Source organism: Nesoenas mayeri (assembly GCF_963082525.1).
Source record: "Nesoenas mayeri genome assembly, chromosome: 8".
Taxonomy (NCBI): domain Eukaryota; kingdom Metazoa; phylum Chordata; class Aves; order Columbiformes; family Columbidae; genus Nesoenas; species Nesoenas mayeri.
This window is the reverse complement of record NC_137554.1, coordinates 17,429,747-17,451,796: the sequence shown is the minus strand read 5'-3', so window position 1 is coordinate 17,451,796 and position 22,050 is coordinate 17,429,747.

Here is a 22,050-nt window from a genome sequence, read left to right as displayed (position 1 = left end):
AATATTTTGAAAGATAAAGAACTATTTCCTGCATTAAGAAAGTAAATATGTTGAAAGGGCAGTATTATATGTGAAAGAAGATGAAGGAATAATTTCAGACAAGACTTGAGAGACTGCAAGACAAATTCAGGTTTTCAGGATTGTCCCAAGTGAGAAATATGTTGGAGGTCTTTCTAGTGGATACACATTCATGTCTAGATGCGGCATTTCTTTGCACTTGTACACTTGAAAATGAAGGCAAATTGTACGGCCCTAGAACATCTCACCCAGAATTACATACCAGAGAAATGGCTTGCAGGACTAGGTCAAATGACAGAAGGCTGACACTGCAGCCCACTGAAACTGGTGAACATTCTCTCTCCAATTCAGTGGGCTTTGAGCCAGGACCTGAATGAACACGGAGATTAAATTACTCTCTTGTCTCTAAAGTAACCATAACCTTCAGAATGAGACAGGATATATAGGACAGCCAAGCCGCTCTGTGCTTTGGCCTTCATTCTTCAGAGCTGCTAATCCAAGCACCTGGCACATGCATTAAATTGACTTAAAAATATTTCTTCCTCCTTCACCCAAATACAGGACATAAATTATACTACTGGAATTTCCAGAAGCTCTAACACTATAGTAGACTTTATTCAGTTATTCTGCAATGTTGAACAATTCTTCTGCACTTCTCACTTGACACAGACTTATCTCGACACATACCTATATACAGATCCTTGTCTTGCCTTCAGATAACCAGTACTTTCATATTTATTTAAGTCACTCAAGCCTATACGAAGCAACTCTCCATGCTAACAATTTCTAGCAAAGGCAGTTGTAATAATTTTTGTTTTAATACTCCTCTACAGTAAAATATTTTTCAGAAGTAGTTTTTATGTTATGAGTTTGTACTTTGTATGTTTTTTTTTTCTTTGGTAGCTTTGGACCAAAAAACATAGTGCCTGAAACATTTAAGTGTACAGATTATTTTGCCAGCTTTCCCTGTAATATCTAGAAAAACAAATTTACTGCAATCACTGAATTCATGGCTTGCATGTTACTGTTACAGTATTCCCCTCTATAAATTGATTTACCAATAACAAATGATATCAAATACATTAAATTCCAATTTAAACTAATATGATTCATATTAGAAATAACAGTTTTTCAGCTGCACTCATTTCTGGCTCAAGTGTGCTTCTGTTTTTGGAAATGGGATTGTGAGCAAGCATCCTTCGAAATTTCTGGCATTTGCTACTGCTAGGAACAGAGGGCTAGACTGAAGGTCTCATATAGCTTGACAAAAATCAGTATTATTTTCCAGTTTTTCCTCTTTTCAAATTGGACTTTAACAGAGGATAAAAATACTGTCAATAATTATTTCACTGCTAGAAAATAAAAGTCAGACTTGCTTCCCTTTTTCACTTCAATGTAGATTTCTGAATCTGAACAGATGCACAATGTTTTGAATCTGTGAGACTGCTGCATATAGCAAACAAGTAACAAGGGAAAGAACAAGCTAAGAAACGGTTACCCAGCTGCAAGTATACACAGCCACTTGGAGAGATGTGGTAACTATCTATTTATCAACTTATGAATCCTTATTTCACTATTTTTCTTGAGGAATTTGGACTTACCTGAGACTTAATGATCAAGTAACTTGCTGTTGTCACATGCATCTTGATCCCACTACTGAAATGTAATAGAGAACAATCTGTAACAAAATTTTTTTGGGAACAATTAGCAAAATAACAAAATGTTGTCCAATATCCTAAAATTAGTGAAATAAAAATGCAACATCAGGAAAGCTGAAAGCACTGATTACTATTCTATCTTGAAACATAAACATATACAGGCTTATGATTGCTGTTTAATTAATAGAGGATAATTAACTGTACCAAACAAATAGATATCACATCACAACAAGGAGTCATGCATGTAATGTTAGTAGAGACAGTTAAGATAAGTTTAGAAAGCAACCAGCTTGGCAGCTTAGAGGTAAGTATTTTTCATCTGCAAAGATACTTGCATAATTACTGCTTGGGTTGCAGCCACAAGTGTTAGACAATACCTCTCATTTTCTTTTCTGGCTGTCCAGCAGAGTATTTTTTGACTTTATAAGAAAATGTGGGCTACAGAAAAGGAAGTCAAATGGACACTGTAAAGTATATGAATGGGACTGTGTGCCTTTTATGTACCTGCTAGCACATTTGATATAAAATGCTACTGTAGTAAGGCTCTAAATTTCAGACTTAAAGAAGCTACTGCCTTTTTTTTTTCTTTTTAAGGTGCCTTGTTTCTTGTGTACAAGGCTACACTGACAAACTGTAACTACATTAGCTGAAGTAACTTCCTGCCTCATTGTATCAAAACTTTTCTTAATAATCAAACCCTTGGACAGATACGTTTTTTGTGAATCTGGATGGAGCCAATTAAGAAGTCAGAGCTGCCACTGTTTGTTACGAACTATTAGAAATAGATTATCTGCCCAGGAGTGCTTTCTACATTCAGCAATGTCCTGAGTGAATCCAATTCTGCTATTTAACCTGTATCAGAGCACTAACATGACACTAAATACACAGTAACCAGTGGTTCAAAATACTAATTTTAAACCACAGCTTTTGTTGTGACAGACCCAAACTGAGCAGCTCTCCACATCAGAATTTCCCACTAAAACAGTAGCATTAGATGACTATACGACTTGGAGTGCTCAGATCTTTTACAAATAACATCCAGATCCTAAGATCTTTTTGCCCCATTGTATTATAACAGCAAAAGATGAAAACTGGAGAACTCAGAAGTATGGTTGTGTCCTGAACCTATTAAAACTGTCTATTTTCAACATATTTCCAGAATGGACTGTTGAATTCTGGTGAAATCTGGAGCTTTTTGATTAAATTTCTTTGATTTCCTCATTTGGATCTGTCTGAAACAGAAAAATAGTCTTTTAATGGGCTATTAGACATTTGGTCTTTAGCAAAACTACAAAAATAAGTAATGCATAACATCAGTGAAAAAACAATTGTACAGAACTCAGATTCAGTTCAGAACAGTTCTAAAAATGTCCAAAGGGTTTTGTTGTGGTTGTTGTTTATTTGTTTCTTTTTAGAAGAGAAAAATAACAGGGAAGACCATGTTTTGGAAACATTTTTTCCAATGACTAATTTCCAAAGGCCTTTCTCTTCAGCTTCTGAAGAATTTTGCTATTAAATAACATTTCATTACAAAAAACCTCTCACTTCAAGCAGGCTGCATCGTCCAGTTTCTTTTACTGCTTTCTTTCAGTATCTTTGAACATTTGTTTTTCCTCTGTATCATTTTTGCCAGTGCAAAGCTGATCCGTGCAGGATTGCAGTGTCTTATCAGCACAGCACGCATTTGTTTATGACATCCTTCACCGGGTATAAATCCAAGTGCTGCACACACCTTACTCCCAACTGCTTTCCTCAAGCAACTTCTATACTTTTTATTAATTCCTGGGCCTTCACTGTTGACATGGCACCAGCCAACAGGCCTGTAGGGCCAAGAGCACTAACAGGTCCTGACCAGCCCCACCTGGGTCCTCACCACCCAGGGCACCATTTAAGCTCAGCCCTGAGGCCCCACTTCCCCCTGGGCTGTGCTGACCCTCAGCCTGGCCATGGCACCACATGGCTGCTGCATCGCCCAGCTCTGTCCTCCAAGTTGTCCATGGTGGCCTTTTGGTAAGACAAGCATTACTTATGATTTTTGTCATTTTTTTTCCTTTGTGGCTCTATTTTGCAGCTGGGGTTCCTCTACCTTTCCTCTCAGGACAGAGCTAAGGACACCTGTTAAAGTTGCTTGGAAAGTAAACAGGATTTTGGCCCTCAAGGTCACCCTTTGTGCCATCCCCAGCATGGTGCTGGGTTGGTCACAGGTTGTACTCTGGCTTCAGAGCTGTCAGGTAAAAAGAAAACCACAATTCTGTGCGCTGAGCCTGCCTGATGCTGCAGGAACTCCATGGGGCTGTTGGCCTCGTGCTGTCCCATGCAACATGCTATAATACAAATGGGCAGCAGAACCCTGATAAGAAAAGCTCATTTAAGCTCCTCTTTCTACTTCCAACTTTCGTTCATATGCTATTATCCTGGTTGTGGAAACATTTATGCATGTTTTTAACTTCCTTATCCTGTGTGATACTGCTGAAGTATTTAAATGGAATTATTTGCAGTACTGAACTTAACTGGAGGCATAAACCAATAAAAATCAGAGTTTAAGGAGTGATTTATACCAATTCTCCTTCTAAAAGACTTTAAAATTTTTTAGGTGTGTTAGTAGAATACTAGTGAAATAGCTGCTAAATTTTGTCTTTTTTCTTGTCAATTGCTTATGTTTGCTTAGGAATTAACATTAGAATGAATGGAAGCAGTTGCATTAATGGTCAAGAGTACAAATGGTCAAAGGATGAAACTATCAACTGAATATTTTGCAAATATGTCACTGCCATATATGAAGTACATTCTGCACATATGGTACTATTTTTCTGACTGGCATGGAATGAAAAGGCCTACTTTCAGTGTTTCAGGTTATAACAGATGTTATTTCATCTATGCTTCCAAATTATGATACTTAATATTCAGAACAACTTGAAAGTAGCTATATGAGAGACAGATAGCAATAATGCATGCCCAGATTTTGGGGTTTGCTGTCAATGTACAAATAAAAAGCACTGGGGTTTTTAGTTTGAACCATAAAGAAGATAAGTCAGAACCAGCCTGGGCAGTGTTTAGAAAGCTGTGGGAAAAAAAAGTTGTTTCCAACTCAAGCCAGAATTTCTAGGTTTTTTTTTTTTTTTTTTAATTCTGGTTTCCTTTCTCACAGGTGAATGTGGTTTCATGCTCTTTCCCTTTAGGTAAAACATTCAAGCTGCCCAAAGCTTGAAGAGTAAGGGGAAGCAGAGTCCAACAATGCTCTCACAACTGCGCTAGCAGCATTTAAAACCCAGTTCCAGCCTCTGCACGCAGTTCCACATGGTCACCTCAGTAGGATAATAGTTTGCTCAGAGCATAAATCCCCTTGTGTGGTGACTGTCAATTGACTCCAACTGTAAAATGCAGCGAGAGCAAACGCGGTGGTGGGAACACATGCCGGTATCCGCATCGCTGCTCCCCGGCTCGGCACGGATGCTGACATGTGTCAGAACGGAGGCTGCCATCTCCTCTCTGCCTAATAGGGGAGTATGTCCTGGGGTGGTTCTTTGCCTGTAGTGCTAATAGCAATCCTGTTCAGAGAGGTTTCTTTTCAGATCCTTCAGAAAGCTCTTGTTATTCTCCCCCTCTCCTAACACTGTTTAGATAACTGACCAGTTACTAATGACAGCAGGCAGAATACTCGTACAGGCATATAAGATGTCTTTTTGTAATATTTTGTTTGCACTGTGCCATGTACAGATGAAATTCAGAATGTGTGGTTTGAATTCTCCGCAGACTTAGTCTGACCCTAATCCAAGGTTAACTTTGATTATTATTTAATATAAAAATGGAAAATAGCAATTGGAGACTGAATAGGTAAATATCTGTCTTCCCCGAAAGGAATTGCTGCACACTGTACACTGAAATGCTAACAGTGGTATGTAACGAATGGGTTCATGGGCTCAGCTCCTTGGCAGATAGTGGTGATCAATGTGCAAATTCTGTTGTGGTGAATGCCAGCCAGCTGCGACCTTGCACGTACCAGTGCCACTGCTTTAATCAAGTTAGGCACTTGAACAGCTTCCAAGACAAGCAAGACCTATAGACTTCAAAATGCAGAGTCTCTGTGACCCTGATTTGTGTGCCCTGATTTTGCACTACATCTTGTTTAAAAGGAAATGGGATCACAGGTGAGTGTTCACCACTGCACACATGGAGCAAATGATTGGGATGAGTCAACGTTATTTGCAGCAACCATCAAGTTCAGCAGCCTGTCAAAGGGAGATCAACAAGTGTTAACCTGCTGTCTGGGTGTTGAGCAAGGAGTCGTGGCCGAATTCCCACTGATCCTGGGGAACCCTTCCTGCATGTCGGCATTTCTGTGCTACTCCTGCAGTACATGTATTATTAATTTGGCATTAGTGAAAGTAAAAACAGTATACAGCACTGTGAAATAGGAATCCAAAGTCTTCAAAATGCTTAGTATGGTAACAAATGTAACAGAGATGTAAAATCATTATTTGACTACTATATGGTTTGTTTTGTGTGCATTATTGTTGCACTATCATTTTCTGACTTATTTACATGACTGGAATACTCACTATGTAGACTCTGCGCTAAATAAGGGTGGTAGGGAGGTACACAGGTATGATGTGTACTCTAACCACCTATCTAATAGCATCTTCTTTCCTCACAGACTTCGTGTTGCAGCTCTGAATCTTGAAACACTTTATTTTTTTTCCTTCTACCTTTGCCTGTAACTGTATCACTGCAGTGAAGTTTTGCCCAAATTCACACTGGAATTATGAACGGGATCAAAGTCTGTAGTGTAATTAAACCCATCCCACTCAAAATAATTCAATCTCTTTTCTGAAAGCTACTTCGTATATATACAAAATGAGTTTGCTTATATGTACTAATGTCATCTGTTTCCCATTATCTCTGCTTTGAGACCTATATATGAGGAAACATTAAGTAAAACATTTTTATTAGACACTTTAAAACTACATGAGAAAATTGAGAAAGTATTCAACAAGTAGGGCAGTAGGTTAAGTGAACTAGCTGTACCCAAGGCAGTACTTGCACCTTAGATCATATGGTGTGACAGCAAGGCTGCACAATTTCAGATTTCTCCAACAATGACTGCATCCAGCTGTGTGGTAATAAGTTAAGCTTTGACTTGTAGCCAAAGAAGACAGATTCATTCTGGAGCCTAAACCTTGGGCCCAGTGCCTGTGAGCTATTCTGTCTGAAGATTTGCTTTCTCCAGAAGTCTTTCTGAACACACTGTTGATCTTGCTATCTGCAAAATGACTGTACAAATGTGTGCTAGTATTCTTGCAAAAATGCTGCTGCATGTTTGCAGTTAAAATAGTAGTGTTGGCATGGTGTGCCGCATGGACTGCTAAACCCATTTTTCAGCCCCATTCCACAATTTGGGCTTTCTGGATTTACTGAATCATAATGTTCCTCACATTCTTATGTAGTTTCTCAATGTTGTGGGTCTTTGGAGCAGCCATAAAGGCTTCATGGTTCTTATGGATGCTTCACAGTCCTATAAATATGGTTAGATGCAAATTTTTCTGTGTTCTACTATGAGGATTTCTCATTTAAAATGCTAGTAGAGTTTTTGGATGTAGCAAAATTACCATGGCTTTCTTTACTCTAATGTAGTAGTCTTTTTCTATACTCTAATTTTCAGAAATATTTATCTTGTATTGGTACGGGAAAAAAGTCCAATTTGCCCAAGCCAGGCCAAATTGCAGGAAGCCAAAGTGTAAGAAAATGAAACATCATAGTGGGGAATGTGGGCAAGTAGAATGTGACACCGTAATCTGTACTTATCATTGATCAGTTGAATAATCAAAGCTTCAAGTGACATGGTAGAACTTTATCTGATTATCAGCAACAACATATTTACAAGTAAGAATTATGATAAAAAAGAAAATTAAGACTAGTATAACTGTTTTAACAAATACACTAGCACTCTGGCAAGTAAGCTATTGCTCCTTGTGGTTTTGTACTTTATACTTCCTCCTCTAAAATACAGCCAAATGCCTTTTGTAATAAAACAAATAGTGTTTGAAACTAATTTCTTGCTGATTAGTATCTCTAGAGTTCTCTGTTCAGTCAGTGGCTACCTATGAGTAAACACCGTCAATACCATTTGTTTTCTTTACAAAGAGTAAAGCTTTCTCTCTTCTGTTTTGGTCCAGCTGTGCATGTAAAATAGCAATAACAAAATTATCACCAACTTAAAGCATTCAGGGTTTAATTAATCCTGTTTCAAAGGGTCTAATCCTGTAAAGTACCAGATAAATTTCTGGGGGAGCCAAAGCTACTCAATACTTTTTCGTTTTTTTTTTTTTTTTTTTTTTTTTTTAGAAGCAGGATAGGATATATATTAAATTTTCATCTAATATCTGTCCAGCATTTTATTTTCATAAAAACTTTGCTTTATTATTTTAAGTCTTTCTTTGGAATCAAAATAAGGTGGTGGCTGCCTTCTGTTTTAAATGAAAATTTAATAGGGAATTTGAATTTAAAGGAAAATAGAGCTTCCATCTCTGTTAGTCTTCAGGCCATAGCATAATACTACGACTAACTGTGGTGGCATAGGAAGGCTTTAATAGCAGTCATTTCTTGTAACTGAAGGAGTACATCTGAGCACACAACTACTCTTCATTAGCACCTTTATAATAATTTCAGTGCCTGCAGGTCAGCATATTTTACATTGCCTCATTAGAAGTGATGGACCCATCTTGAAGACAATGATCTGCAGCTGTACAAAAATTAAAATAATAAAAAAAAATCAGTTATTTATCAGCTTGCTGTAAATAGGCAACACAGCACAGTTGACTTGGAGGAAAAAAAACCCTTACCATTTCTTCACGTGTAAGAAATAAGGCCTCTCTGCCACTAGAGGGTGAGACAACTACAAACCAAATACTGAAGTCTTAGTCATTCCTACTGTAAATTAACATGCAGACAGGACCTTGGTGATTCATATTTAGGAGAAAAAGATGCATATCATGGCGAGAATAGGTCCTTGTATGCTTAAAGCAAGAGCTGCAAACAAACATGGGAACAATCTGTGATAATAAGCAACAGTGGAACAAAACCCACTAGCTAGGCAATAGATTCTGGGGCCTTGGGAGCCACAGTTACAAAAATTAAGTTCTGATCTTGAACCAAGCACTGAATCAAACTGTTCTGCTTCAAGAAAGAACTACTTCTGGCCTAAAACATCACCCTGAAAAAAAAGGTCCAGCTTCCTGCTTGCCTTTGATCTATACAACCTATACTGAAGATTCTCTTAGTTGCTTTCTTTTAGTTCTTTGACTTTTCTAGGATTTCTTTCCTTTTATTACAAGATGGCCTGATGCAATTGCCCTGACATACATTTCAAAACCATAAATTTATTGTTTTGTCTGGTTATGTGTCTTGCCCTGGCAGAAAGCACTGATTCCTACTAACGTGTCAAATGTTTCTTGACTAAATGTTTTACAAATATGTCATGTTTTGATGCTTGCAGACTCTCTTAGAAGATCCTTTTCTCTGAAGACTTCCCTAACTCACAAAGAAAATACGCCATTCACATTTCAATTCATAAAAGCTACTCTTAAATCAAAGATTTAACAAATCAATATGCTATTTCTTTAGGAACAATCTTCTCTGATTTAAAACAAAATACAAGTCCCACAGGGTAGTGTAACATCAAGAAATTTTCTTTTGTTCTTACAAAGGTCTCTGAAGAGTTCTGTCTTTAAATATGTTTTTACAGTGCTGGCTGCCTTGTTACTCTGTTGTTGCTTCAACAATCTGAAGGTCCAAATACAAGTTCCCTTTTTTCCTGAAGAAAGGTTTTGATACCAAGTTTGTAAAAAATACTACAAAGGGCATGTCTGAGGTCAGGAGAAACAAAATTGTGTCACTAAGTGGTAGTAAAAGAAAAGGCAAAAGAGAAGGAAATGTTAAGTATTATAGAAGAAAATATGAAGCATCATAGGCAGTTCTAAAATACTGCCTAGGGGACCTTAGTAATTTATTCAATTATCTTAAATGAAAGAGGACAACTGTGGCAAGAACTAGAGTGAAATGTTGAGATTCTAGTCTAGTTAGAAAGGGGCAGCATAGCTCTTTGTTCAGGGAATTACAATTTCGTGCTACAGAATAATCAGAATTCTGTTGGAAGTTTTTGTGTTTATCAACAGCATTTAAATTTTAGGGAAATTAACTGTTGAGTTTGAAGTTACATGTAGGATTTTGCATTTTCTGGCCTGAAGACTTTTCACCCTCAGGCTTAGCTGCATGCCCAGATTTTGTTGGCTGAATACTTAAAGCATAAAACCACTCCTTATTGAACCATGTTGAAATAAATAGAGTTTAAGAACATATTAAGCTAAATGTTAAATAGAAACTCACTCTGCTGTTTATGTTGGTTTACTTATGGTTCTTGTATAATATTTGCATAACTTCAGAGAAGCTATAGAATGATTTTCTCTTCTTTTTTTTTTTTTTTTTAAGACGTATTATTGGAGCAATAAATGCTTGCTGTTTATTTTTTGAGGATTTTAGTTGAAAGGAAACAAATGATGACATTCTCTTGTGCTAACATTAAAAATCTCTGGCCCCTTTCTATGAGTTCTTTTCTTTTAGTGTCCTAAATACCATAGAAGTAATAGAGCGTTTACAGTTGGAGGCAATGATTGCTTCCTTCATTTCAGAAGAAGAGATTTTGAACTCTGTCAGATAATTTTAACCCCCAAACCTACCCAAAAGCTTGACGAGGAAGTACAAATGAAATCACACAGAACGTTCAGAATATTGTTTTGCTACTATGAATATCATATGAAAAGTATGAAGTGCAAAAATAATTTTTATTACAACATTAGCACATTTAGCACAGTTCCTTATTCTACGTAGTCTTAAGTATCTTTCTGCTTAGAGATTTCTACAGGATTTGCAGCTATCCAAATGTCTATATTTGCAATAATACATCCCAAACCATTTTTTTCCAGGACAATACAACATAGCTGTTATAGTTGGGGAAACTGGAAATTTGTCCAGCTTTTATCTCCTGCTGTTAAGCAGCAATACTAAATGTTAGCTGCCTACTAGTTTCTAAGTCTCAGACCTAGACCCAATGCCAAATTAAATGACTAATCTTACTATTAAATTCAATTCCACTCACCATCAGTCTCCAGCTGCTGTTAGTAGAAAGTCCCTTTCAGCTGAGACGCAAGAGCTATGGTTTGATTCTAAGGGCAAAACATCAGGTAAAAATCCTGGACCTTGTTTCAGTTTCTAAGGCATTGCTGCAATCTCTCCCTAGAATCAAAGTGCCAGAGGCTGAAAACCACATCTGTATGACACCTGAAAATGGTGTGAGGAGAGGGCTGGTGCTGGGTGACTTGATTAATAGGAAGACAGTAGTAAAATTCTTGGAAACCTCTAAGTTAGCTGAAAGACCTATGCAAGAGAGAATCCAGGCATGGCTTGTTCACGTTCCATGGTGTAATCTGGGTATTTGTGCTCCACCATTGTGCTGCTCACATGTGCCTGCTCATACCTGAACAGCCTTATTCCATTGCTGTCACACAGCTCGTGTCACCCAGGGAAGCCATGGAGGGGCTCTGACAAAGGGAATGATCTCCCCAAGCCCAGACCTGGCTCTGGGAACACTCACCTTTTCACCATAGTGTGCTTGGTGGAATTATAAGCTTCTGCATTTTCTCCAGCTTTCTTCAGACTAGAACCTAAATTAAAGCTGTTTATAAGTTTCATTGCAGCACTTTTGCAGGCTAGCTAAGAGAGAAAACAACCATTTAAGCACCATTATCCTTTCACTCAATGCTGTTCCCTATGCAGAGCAGTTCCTCAGGCTCTCTTGCAACAAGAGCTCTTGTTGCTTTGGTGCTATTTCACTGCTCTGGGATTTGGGGAAATTTTCTTACCCTGTCTGAGCTCCTTCTCTTCTCTTTGTAGGACTTGGCCATCAGCTTTAGCTGATCTGACATTCCTTCCCCTGGAAACAGGAATGGGAATGGCAGGTGGCAGCACAGTGACCATCAATTGTTTATTTCAAATGTGGCTGTCAGATAAAAGCTGAAAATGTTATTTTGCAAACAGCACCTCCAGACAGGCTCCTACGGGACTGAGCAAACAAACAGAAAGAACCCCCCACAATCTACTTCCTAAGACCTTGAAACTAAGGATGATTTTATTTTACTTGTATGTTTTGGAGTTTGACAGTATTTTTAGGCCTGAAGAATTTGGTGATAAACATTTAAATTCATCATTCTAACAGTTTTCAACTTTCAAAGTAAATTATTTGTTTTAAAGGTTGAACTTGTCACATGATAATAGCATCTAACCAGCAGCTATGAAATGTCTAAGGAATCAGGGGAGATAGAGAAATCTCAGCAAGCAAAAGATAATGGCTGGGACAGCAGAGCACAACCAGTGAAAACAGACAAGATCAGGGGAGGAACTCCAAAACCTTAGTTTTCACTTCATTGTATATTTTTGGATCATGTCATAACGTCACAAAGATCATGTCTGCCATATAAACTCAATCTGAAAAGGTATTTTAGTCAGACTTTGACTTGTGGAAGTGCCAGAAGGAAAGAGATGCTTAGACAATGGACCGAATTCTGACCATGGTTGCACATGATGAATTGGTAACAGGAAATTTAAGATCTATTTTTACCCATTTGTTTTTTTGTGGTGTGACACTAAAGCCCAACACACTTTTAAAATTTTTTCCCAGCCAGATTCAGCTCCAGGCAGATGAAAGGTTTAAATAAGATAGTTTAGGAGGAGGAAAGCTTCTGGATAGAAAACCTCCTACTGTGAATCTCCCACCATTTTTGTGGGAAAAGCATTATTTTTAAATTTAAATAAATCTGTCAACTATTGACAATGAAATTTCAAGACAAATACATGTAATGTTCAAAATGCATCCCCTTTAGATTGTACACTATAGACAAAACACAACTGCTTTGTACATATTTTGAAATATTCATGTAAGGAGCTGGTTTTATAATGTGCTGTACCTTGGAGAACCATCTGCTGTGCAAGCTGAACTCAAGCTTTAAAAACATTACTGCTGCAAACTTTCAAGTTTTATTTCTACTTTTTCCTCACTTTGCGGGGGGAAATCCTAAAATTCTTCATTATGTTGTTAGACACTGCAGTGTAAGTAGAAAGTGTGTTCCTATAGTACAGACTAAAAGATCAAGTTGTACTAGCTTTGACACATGATGTATGTTTAATGTCTGAGGTCTATTGTTACAGAATATACAGAATACTAAGGTCTCTGCACCAATATTATTGAAGTTCATAATAACATGTAGCATCACAATGTTAATATAACTAGTGAAACTATATATTAAAGACTGTGTACCCTATCATATACTCTATATAACCCATTCAATTCAAAATAATAACTGAATTATTTAAGTATTTCTCAGGCTTTGCTGGAAACAGACTATACCTCATTAGGACACAGTGGATGAAATTTTGTTTACTAATGATATATTGTTGGTGCATTTGGATAACTCTTGTACTCTCATTGCATATGAATGAAGATATAAAACCTTTAGGAATATGGATAAACAGGCTGAAAATACCACATACATAGGCGTAGTAGAAACATTGAGGGGACATAAAGATTAGAATGAAGCCCTATCTACAGGTGAAGCAGTATTGATCAACTTAACAATAACAATTTTTGTCCGTATATTGAGATAATCCTGTGAAATGTTCCATATAAGCACTATCTAGGCTCAGATCTAGGCTCAGAAATTAGGCTCAGATCTCATAAAGAAAACTGAATTCTACTAACAACTTTATTGGCTATTTACTTATAAATGCCTTCATACTAACCTAAGGTTCACTTGCTAATAAATGGGAGAAATGTAAATGCAGTAACCTGTGCTGGTGCCAGGGGCTTGGAAAAGTAACCATGGATCCAAAGGTGCTTCCTGAAGCCTGTTACTGGGAGCTGAACCTTCCCAGTTAGACATGCAGTGTCCATTTCTTGCCTATGCATTTAGCTATAGGCTTTTCAATGTCCTCTATGGCTTAATCCTAAAGAACTACAAAACAAGAATATTCCTTACACTGCATATTTATTTTAAGAAAAGTAGTACCTGAAAGTAACACAGCAGTTCCACGCTCTAATCTCTCCACGGGCACTTCTTAACAGGTAGCTTGAGCTTGCAATTAATTTAACAAGGAGCAGAAGCAGTGAATGCTGTTTTCCTGTAAATCTGGCTTGTGACCTGCAATGAAGTACGAATGCTGGTCCAAACTTCCGGAGCATTTATTTCCTGTGTGGATTGCTCTGGATTGCAGCTGATGAGCTGCTCCTGTCTTTCCCACCAAAAGTCCTTCTACTCATCAAGCTATTTTTACAGCATTGACATACTATTAGCAAGATTAAAGACTCTACTTTTCTGCTGGTCAGTGGATGCCAAAGTTACTAGGAGAGGGCAGGCAGATGACATAAATCTTGCTTCCTTAGAGAACTTGTCCCAGACATTAGAATTCTATTAATCCTTTGTGATTCCTGATGGGTTTTGTAACAACAAACTCTGTCAGGTTCTTTATTCTCTATTACCCACTCAGCAAAGAAAAAAACCATTATTTTGTTTACTATTACTATTTAGTAAACACTCCAAGCCCTGTGGGGAAATCAAGAGATGCAATCCCAGCCCCAGGGACTTTCTGTGCTCAGGTACTGAACGTTGGTGTTCTCTGTTTGGTACCAGCCAGATGGATGGCAAGGACCGTATCTGACTCCAGCTGTTCTATAGGAGATGGTACTAGATTTTTCTGCAATTTAGCCCTTGGAATTGCCAAACAGCTAAGGCCAGCTCTTGCCTTTATGTGATGATAAAATGATCTATTTTTCCATATGAAGCAATGACCTGTACATGTCTCGTGCAGGGAAGACAGCAAGGCCCAGGATAATAAGGAGTGGGAGGGAGGGAAGGAGAAGGAAAGAAGGATGGGCAGCAGAACTCTGCTGTCTGTGGCGTGACAAACAGAGAAAAGGGCAAAACCTACATACAGTACTTAAGTCTGTCACTGGAGAAGTAAACTAAGCTTGAGCAGGGTGATGCCAGAAAGCAACTCTGAAGAAAATTTATTTTTTGAATACCCTAATGTATAACCGATTTGATCATTTAAATGAGATGTCTGTTGCACGATATTCAGAAGGAAAGATTTTTCCAAGTCTTTGAAGTGTTCTGTGCAAATCTTGGCAAAAGTCTTACCTGTGCAAAAGTATTATATGAACCCCTTTCCACAGTTTAGAAAAACTTTTGGATATATGTGGTCAAGCTTCTTGAAAAAGGATACCTGCACATAGAGTGATTTGGTGCACAGAACTGCTTATGTGTAGACAAGCTGCAAAACGCAATGTTTCTTTGTGCTGCATGGAGATTGAGAATTACAAATAAAACCTATTAGCAGATCATGAGATCTAGGATCAGTATATTCTTTTCCACATCTACTAACAGTTGGGAAAAGCTGTACATAACGATAAAATAGTAACTCAGTTGACTTCATGTTCATATATGATTCATTCCATTTGGTAACACTCTTCTACCAAATATAGGCATAGCTGAGTTCTGTATTTTGGGTGAGATGTGAACTGAGACAAATTTTCATTTAAGTAACATTGAATGTTTTGAAGGAGTCAACATCTGGCAATTAATGGTGACAAAAACTGAAGGTTTTTTTTAGAGCAGAATAGTTTCATAATAATGAAAATGGAGATAAGATTTCTTGGCGGGGGGAGGGGGAAGTAACTTTCAGGCTTCTGAATGGTTAGAGAAAGAAAAGTATCATGAAGATATTTGTAGGTTTCCCTTGTATCAAATCTTTCAAATAAATGAAGAAGCACAAAAGATGCAATTTAGAGTATAAGAAGTGAAATATCTCAGAATAATAGAGTATTAGTGGCAGCTTTCTGCTGTGGCATACTGATGTCAAAGTGAAAGAATGAGGTATCATACCACATTTCAGGAAAGAATGAAGGATAAAGCAAAGGAGTGGCAGTTGGAAATGGCCAATTTAAAAAATAAAGGTAAGAAGGAGCAAACTGATACAGCATAAAAATGTATGAAAAACAAGAAAAGAAATCCTGAGGTAGTTTTAGTGCATCTGCCATTTAATAACTAGAAATAATAAGTTTGGTTAGGACTACTTTCCTGTGTTAGGTGTCCTGGAATCCTTTTTTGGGAGGTGTAGACAGAGGTCATGGAAGTCATAACTGAATGGAACAAAATGGGAAGGAATAGTAGTAGAGCAATCACCACTTTTAACTGCTGTGAAGTGTGCCCTGAATCTGTCAGCAGGATTTCTGGTTTTGTTTTTCGGAAGAAAAAGTGTAGTAAAACAGATCAAACCTAACATTTTTTGTCTGGTTCCCCATCACTCACTAGAGGAAATGACAAACTCATTTGATGTGATTTTTATGGCTATCCCTTTCCCCTTTCCTTCATTGCTGTTTTATTCATTAATTGCAATTCTCAGGTTTTGTTCCAAGCTTCTTAAACTGAATTATCACCTTTTCTTTCCAATATTCTCTCCTAGTTGCCTATAGTTAGCACCAGCTTTTTTTAAGAGTAGATTTCATAACATTTTGATCTGCTTTAATACTTCACTAACTGTACTTTATAACACAACTGTAATTATTTTTCCTTCAGAAGAAATTAAATTTTGTTTTCAAGGTCCCGAAAATGTTTAATTTAAATGGCCTAAACATTCATTGAACTCTATTTACAGACCATCTTTCAAAAAATCAGTTAACTGTAGTTAGACCTAAGGTATTTTCAAGTTTCAAAATGAGATTTATAGCGGTTTATACAGGCGGAGTGGCTCGTACAAGGTTGCAAATAGAAATTTGAAAGAAGGGGAACATTTAAATTAAGAGTCCCAGTTAAAAAAATTCTAAACAATTTTGCAATTTAGAGCAGTAAAAAAAAATAATCTATGAAGATATTAGGGCAATAGGTGCAAGAGCGTGAAATGCTTTTTTAGGAGTCACATCCTCTAGTGGGTTCAAACAGCTGGTGTGTGCCCATCCCTGGTCAGCCTGGCTCTGCTCCTCGCTTCCTGGCTGCATCATGATGTGCAAGTTCAGTGTAACTGAGAGGGAATGTGGCTTCATTAAAGATGCTATTTCACAGCAACAGCACTAGAAATTTATTTCCTTTGTTAAGGTAAAAATCCATTTTCACTTACATGATCCAGGCACTACAGTTGCTCAGGTTTCACTCCTCCATTGTGTTTCAGGCCTTAACAATGTCAGACTAAATGTTCCCAGCATTTTGGAGCAAGTTCCCTCCCTTCCCCTCTCCCTCCCATCCTCTCCCTTTTCCTTCCCAATTCTCCCCCCCCCCACCCCTTGCTGATCACTGACTTCTGATTTGGCTTTTTTAGACTGAAAAAACCCAAACAAACCCATTTACAGTGGTACCAGATAGATTAAATATCTTCAATAAATCACGTGAATGTGATCACTATACCACCATCATTCCTACCATATTTACACGGGGCTTACAGTGAACTCCCAATAGAGGAATTAATGAACAGAAACTTTTATTTTTAAGATTTAGCTATTAGAGTATGAATGATGCCTAGTTTTAGGACTAAAATTTGGTTTAGAAGATTTGTGTTCATGTTTCAACATAATATTGTCATGATTAAGCCATATCATAGATTGAACACTAGACTTTGAACTTGGCAGAGCACAATTAAATCCTTACATCAACACTTGTCAATCATAGTATACATTTTTTTAAGAAAAATACTGCTGCAATCCATGGAAGACAGAGGAGCATTTGTTCAAAGACAAACTATTAATATACCAGCAATTCCAGAAAATAGCTTTTGAAATAAAATTATACCCAAAGGGAATAGACACATTCATTGGTACCTTATACTTTGTAAAGCCACATGAGTTAACTGTCAGAGAATAGCTGCATTACCTGTCATGGCTTAGTGCTTAATTATTATATCTATTTGATATGAGTTGGAATTATACACAAACACTATTGAATCTTAACTGCACTTAAACTTGTGAGACAAAATTATATCTTTAGATTATAATGTCAAGAATCCAGTTAAATATGACACAGGCAAAGTAAGAATCATTTTGAAGAATGAATGCACTGAGATTCCCCACTCAAGCCTTTGAGAGCTGCCAGGCACACTTGTACCGCCGTGTACCATCCCTTACTTTGTTAGGGCTCTGTCTTGGTATCATGTCATATTGGCATTTGTTTGGGCTGAATATACATTTCCTTGCATAGCCATAAGTTTGAGGCTGATTTCATGCTCAGATGTACCCTAATGTATTTTCTGATCATTCAGTGTTGTAAAACCAAATGAACTGCTCCAAGTGAGAGACAGGAACTTGATGCAGTGTTGTTGTCTCTCTGATAAGAGTATAGCAAGACTACCTGGATACTAGTTCGTGACTGAGTTAGTGTGGCATGTTTTTAGTACTAGAGATGCTTAGATTTGGTTTCCTGTTTGCTCTTTCCGACGCTGCTGGATTTTGATCTTAATATTCCCTCAGAGTACATCTTTGTTTCTGGTGTATTCCCTAAAAATTAGGGGCTTAGTACATCATTTACTAATTTAATTTTTTTGCCTTAAGTCATGCAGTGTGGTGTCATTCAGGTTGTGAATAAAAATAAAGGCAACTTGTTTCCTGAATCTACTTTTCTGTGAAAAATAATAAAATAAAGGCAAGCAAAGAAGGCAAAGCAAATTGTCCCGAAGGAAACATTTGAAAACTAATTTTTCAGGACATTGGTACTAACTGCCAGAATAGAAAATAAAGAGTACTTTCTGAAGTCTTTTAAAAAGAATTGCCTGGAAGATTTTTGGAAGTGAAAATTAAACTTGGCAGAAGATATGTAAAGCTCAGCTACCTGCTAAAACTTGTCAACTCTTAATTTTACATCTGTTGTTGATCACACTGCAGGACTTGATAATATGTTTATAATCATGTCACTGCAATGGAAGAAGCAGTATTAAATTGTCATGTCTAGTCAAGCAGGGGGCTTGGTCTTTCATGTATATTTGATGACAAACAGTCCTGGTGATGCATGGCTGGTGTTGTGCAGTAGTGCCTGTACAGGAAGGACTTGTGTTTAGTTTTGTCATTCTTTGCTGCCTCTGGCATAAGCATCCGTGATCTCTCAAGATACTTTAAACAAAATAGAATTACAATTATACAGACTTTTAAGAAAAGAGTAGTTTCATCTGTAATCCTGGTTTTGTCTTAAGGGTTGTCATTTTGTTTTTGTTTAGCAACTGAATAAGAGAAGCCCTGTTAAGTATCCGGTACTGGCAAATAATTACTCAATGTTCAGGTTAAGTAAAGATTCTGTGCATTATAACATTAATTAGCAAATATATTTCAAGTAGCATACAATCTATGTTGCTATCCTGAGGTTCCTTCATTTTGCATGGTAAAAATGACTCAATTTCATTTAAAATGTATTTTTGCATTTCATTTTTAACTACTGGTCCTATTGCCATTAGTATAGTAAGTGCTACCATACTGCAGTAACAAAACCTGAAAAGATTCTGAAATTCAAGATGAAACTTTAATAAAAAGCTTTGAGTATTTGTTATTGTTTTTCACCTTGAAGGAAAACAAATGTATATACACATTTTGGTTGTGGCCATTGCCAGTTGTCCTTACTGAGCTATGCATATTCACACATCGGTTCAACTCATGCTCATGTCATTAGATCCCCAAAGATCTGCCTTGATTCTGTCTCCAGGCTTTCACTCCTAGCAGCAGGTTTGGAGTTAGAAAACTTTATTCTATGAAGATTTTTCTGCTGTATATGTTACATCTGTAAATATCCTTTAAAACCATTTTTTTGTTGAAGAAGTATCAGTCATTTCTGTACGTGTATTTTTGAATGCCTTGATACATTATTTCTGAGTTCTTTTCTGTTATTTACTGAAGGGGGTTTTATCCATTTAAAAACAAGAACCACCTGATTAGGAAAATACATAGCTGAGCAGCTGAGCAGTTGAATTAACACAGCTAGTTATTCTTTTGGAGAGTCATCAGAAATGCTCCTGAGACTCCCAAGGTTTTGTTTCTTAGCTTGCTAGCAAATTTTCAATCTCAAGAAGGCATGTGGAGTTCTCATTAGTTTTTAAATTGACAATGTTTGTATAGAAATTGCTTTTGGAAAGTGAGATCTGCACAATTAAGAGTGGTGGTAGTTTCCTTTGGCTCCAACTGATGACAATCCTTGAGTTAGAGCTGCAGCTTTGCTAAAATATTTGAATGATAATTGTCCTGAATTCACTGTCCCAGGAATAACCTATATATGCAAGTAAAGTGAAGCCACCTTTGCAAACTGCTCGGCACTGATAACACAGCTGAGCAAGCTCCCAAAGCCTGAGCATCATCTGCAAATTTCTGATTTGCCATTTTCTTCCCCAGAGGAGCTTCGAGGAAAAGGCAACCACATATTACTGTATATGGGCAGCAAGATACAGAACTTACCTTTCTGATAATGCCATTTATACAGACTTTCACCCCTTCTGCAGGCTACTCCTGTCCTAGGGCTCCAGGGAAATGTCTCAGATTTGCTTTTCTCCAACTGTCACCGTCCTAGTGGCTTTGTGCTTATCTCTGAGTTAAATGCAGCTTTTCTCCCCTTTTATCTTCCCATCCTTTGCCTTGGATTCTCTGACACCTAACCTGAGAGCTCTGGTTTCACAGTCTTCTGGGAAGCCCCTTCCATTTCTCTCCTTTACTGAGAAATGATTCAGCAGCTGTATTTGCGAGTTCTGAGGATGTGCTTTGGAAGGACCTCGGTTTCCTCCCAGAACATTTCCCCTTGGCAGCAGCAGGCCTGAGCTTCTCTGCCCCTCTCCTGCCAGCCCAGAGAGGCTCCAGCTGCCCGCAGACCTGGCTGTGGGGAAGGGAAACTTCTGTTTCATGTGGTGCAGGCCAGGCTGAGCCAATTGTTGGAGTCTTGACAGCACGTGTGTTTCAAAGTGAGTGTGAATATTTCACAGTAAAATATGGAAAGCGTACTTTGTGGTCTTTTAAAAATATTTCTGGCACAGCAGAATGAGTAAGATGGGAGACAGGCTTTTTTATGGGATTACTTGGTGCTAGTGCAGCATTTTCTCCTTGCCAAGTTTTTGGTTAAGTTGGAAAGTGTATTTCCTTGATTATGACGAGGCAAGACACTCTTTAAATAGAAAATAATTTTTATCACCATCTGCAGAGCAATCTGATCAATTAAATGAGGAGTTACAAAAAACTTCTGTTGGCCCTTTTTGAATGAGTGGGTTCATATAGACTTTATAAATCCAGAACCGGATTTTTAAATATACCTCCCTAAAAATTTATCACAAAATTGTTATACAGTGAAAATCTTGGTCAGATTATATATTCCTTTTTGATGCTTTGTCCTAATTTGAGATATACATATACATGCAAAGTATTTAAATAAGATTTTAAAAACACCAATGGGAATTCATGTTTACAGGAGTCTGCATCTCCCAGTCTTCTGTCTCATGTCAATGATGGTAAATGGCAGTATTACGTATCAACATATAGTAGTCCATTTTGGCCATGTAGTCTATATTGTTTGAACTTTTGTAATGACTACGCAGTAACCAAAGATATGAATCTGAAATCCAAAGTTTACTGACCTAAATCGTGCTATCAGAAGTGATGGGAAGAGCGTAGCAAAGTCTTGGAAAACAAGACTTGTAGAGGCGATGCCCCTGCCAGCACCTGCAGTGCGGTTCGGCTCGATCTGCTCGGCTGCTCTGCTGCGGGATGCTGGGCAAACGAGTCAGCCTGTGCACAGCTCGGGTACTTGCCCATAAAACAGGACAGGAGACTTCAGTTTTCTCTTCTGTTTAGTCTGTTCGCATACAAGAAAACGCCTTTTCTAATGCACATGGTACCTAGCACAATGAAGTAATGGTCTCTTTTCTAGACATATTATAACACGAATACAACAGAATTATTCTGCTGTGTTGCTATGAGATTTAAACCCCATATATCTGTACTAGTCATTCATTTTGAACAGTTTGAGACACTTCAGGTGTTGGCACTCATATACCAGCAATCAAATATAGCAAAAATCACACTTTATCACCAGAAATCCTGTGTCTTACTGGGGCTTAACAAGTAACCTCATGAATTAAAACAAGAGCTTGTGTATGCCAGCAGTTACAAACATCTGTTTAAACATGTTAGGGATTATTAGGGCAATACCTCAACTTTGTTAACTTGAAGTGTAAGCCAGGTTTACAGTCCAAAGCAAGCATGAGAACTGTGATGTAGCAAAAAGAAGGGAAAAACCTTGTTCTTGCAGAACAAAGATTAATTGGACAT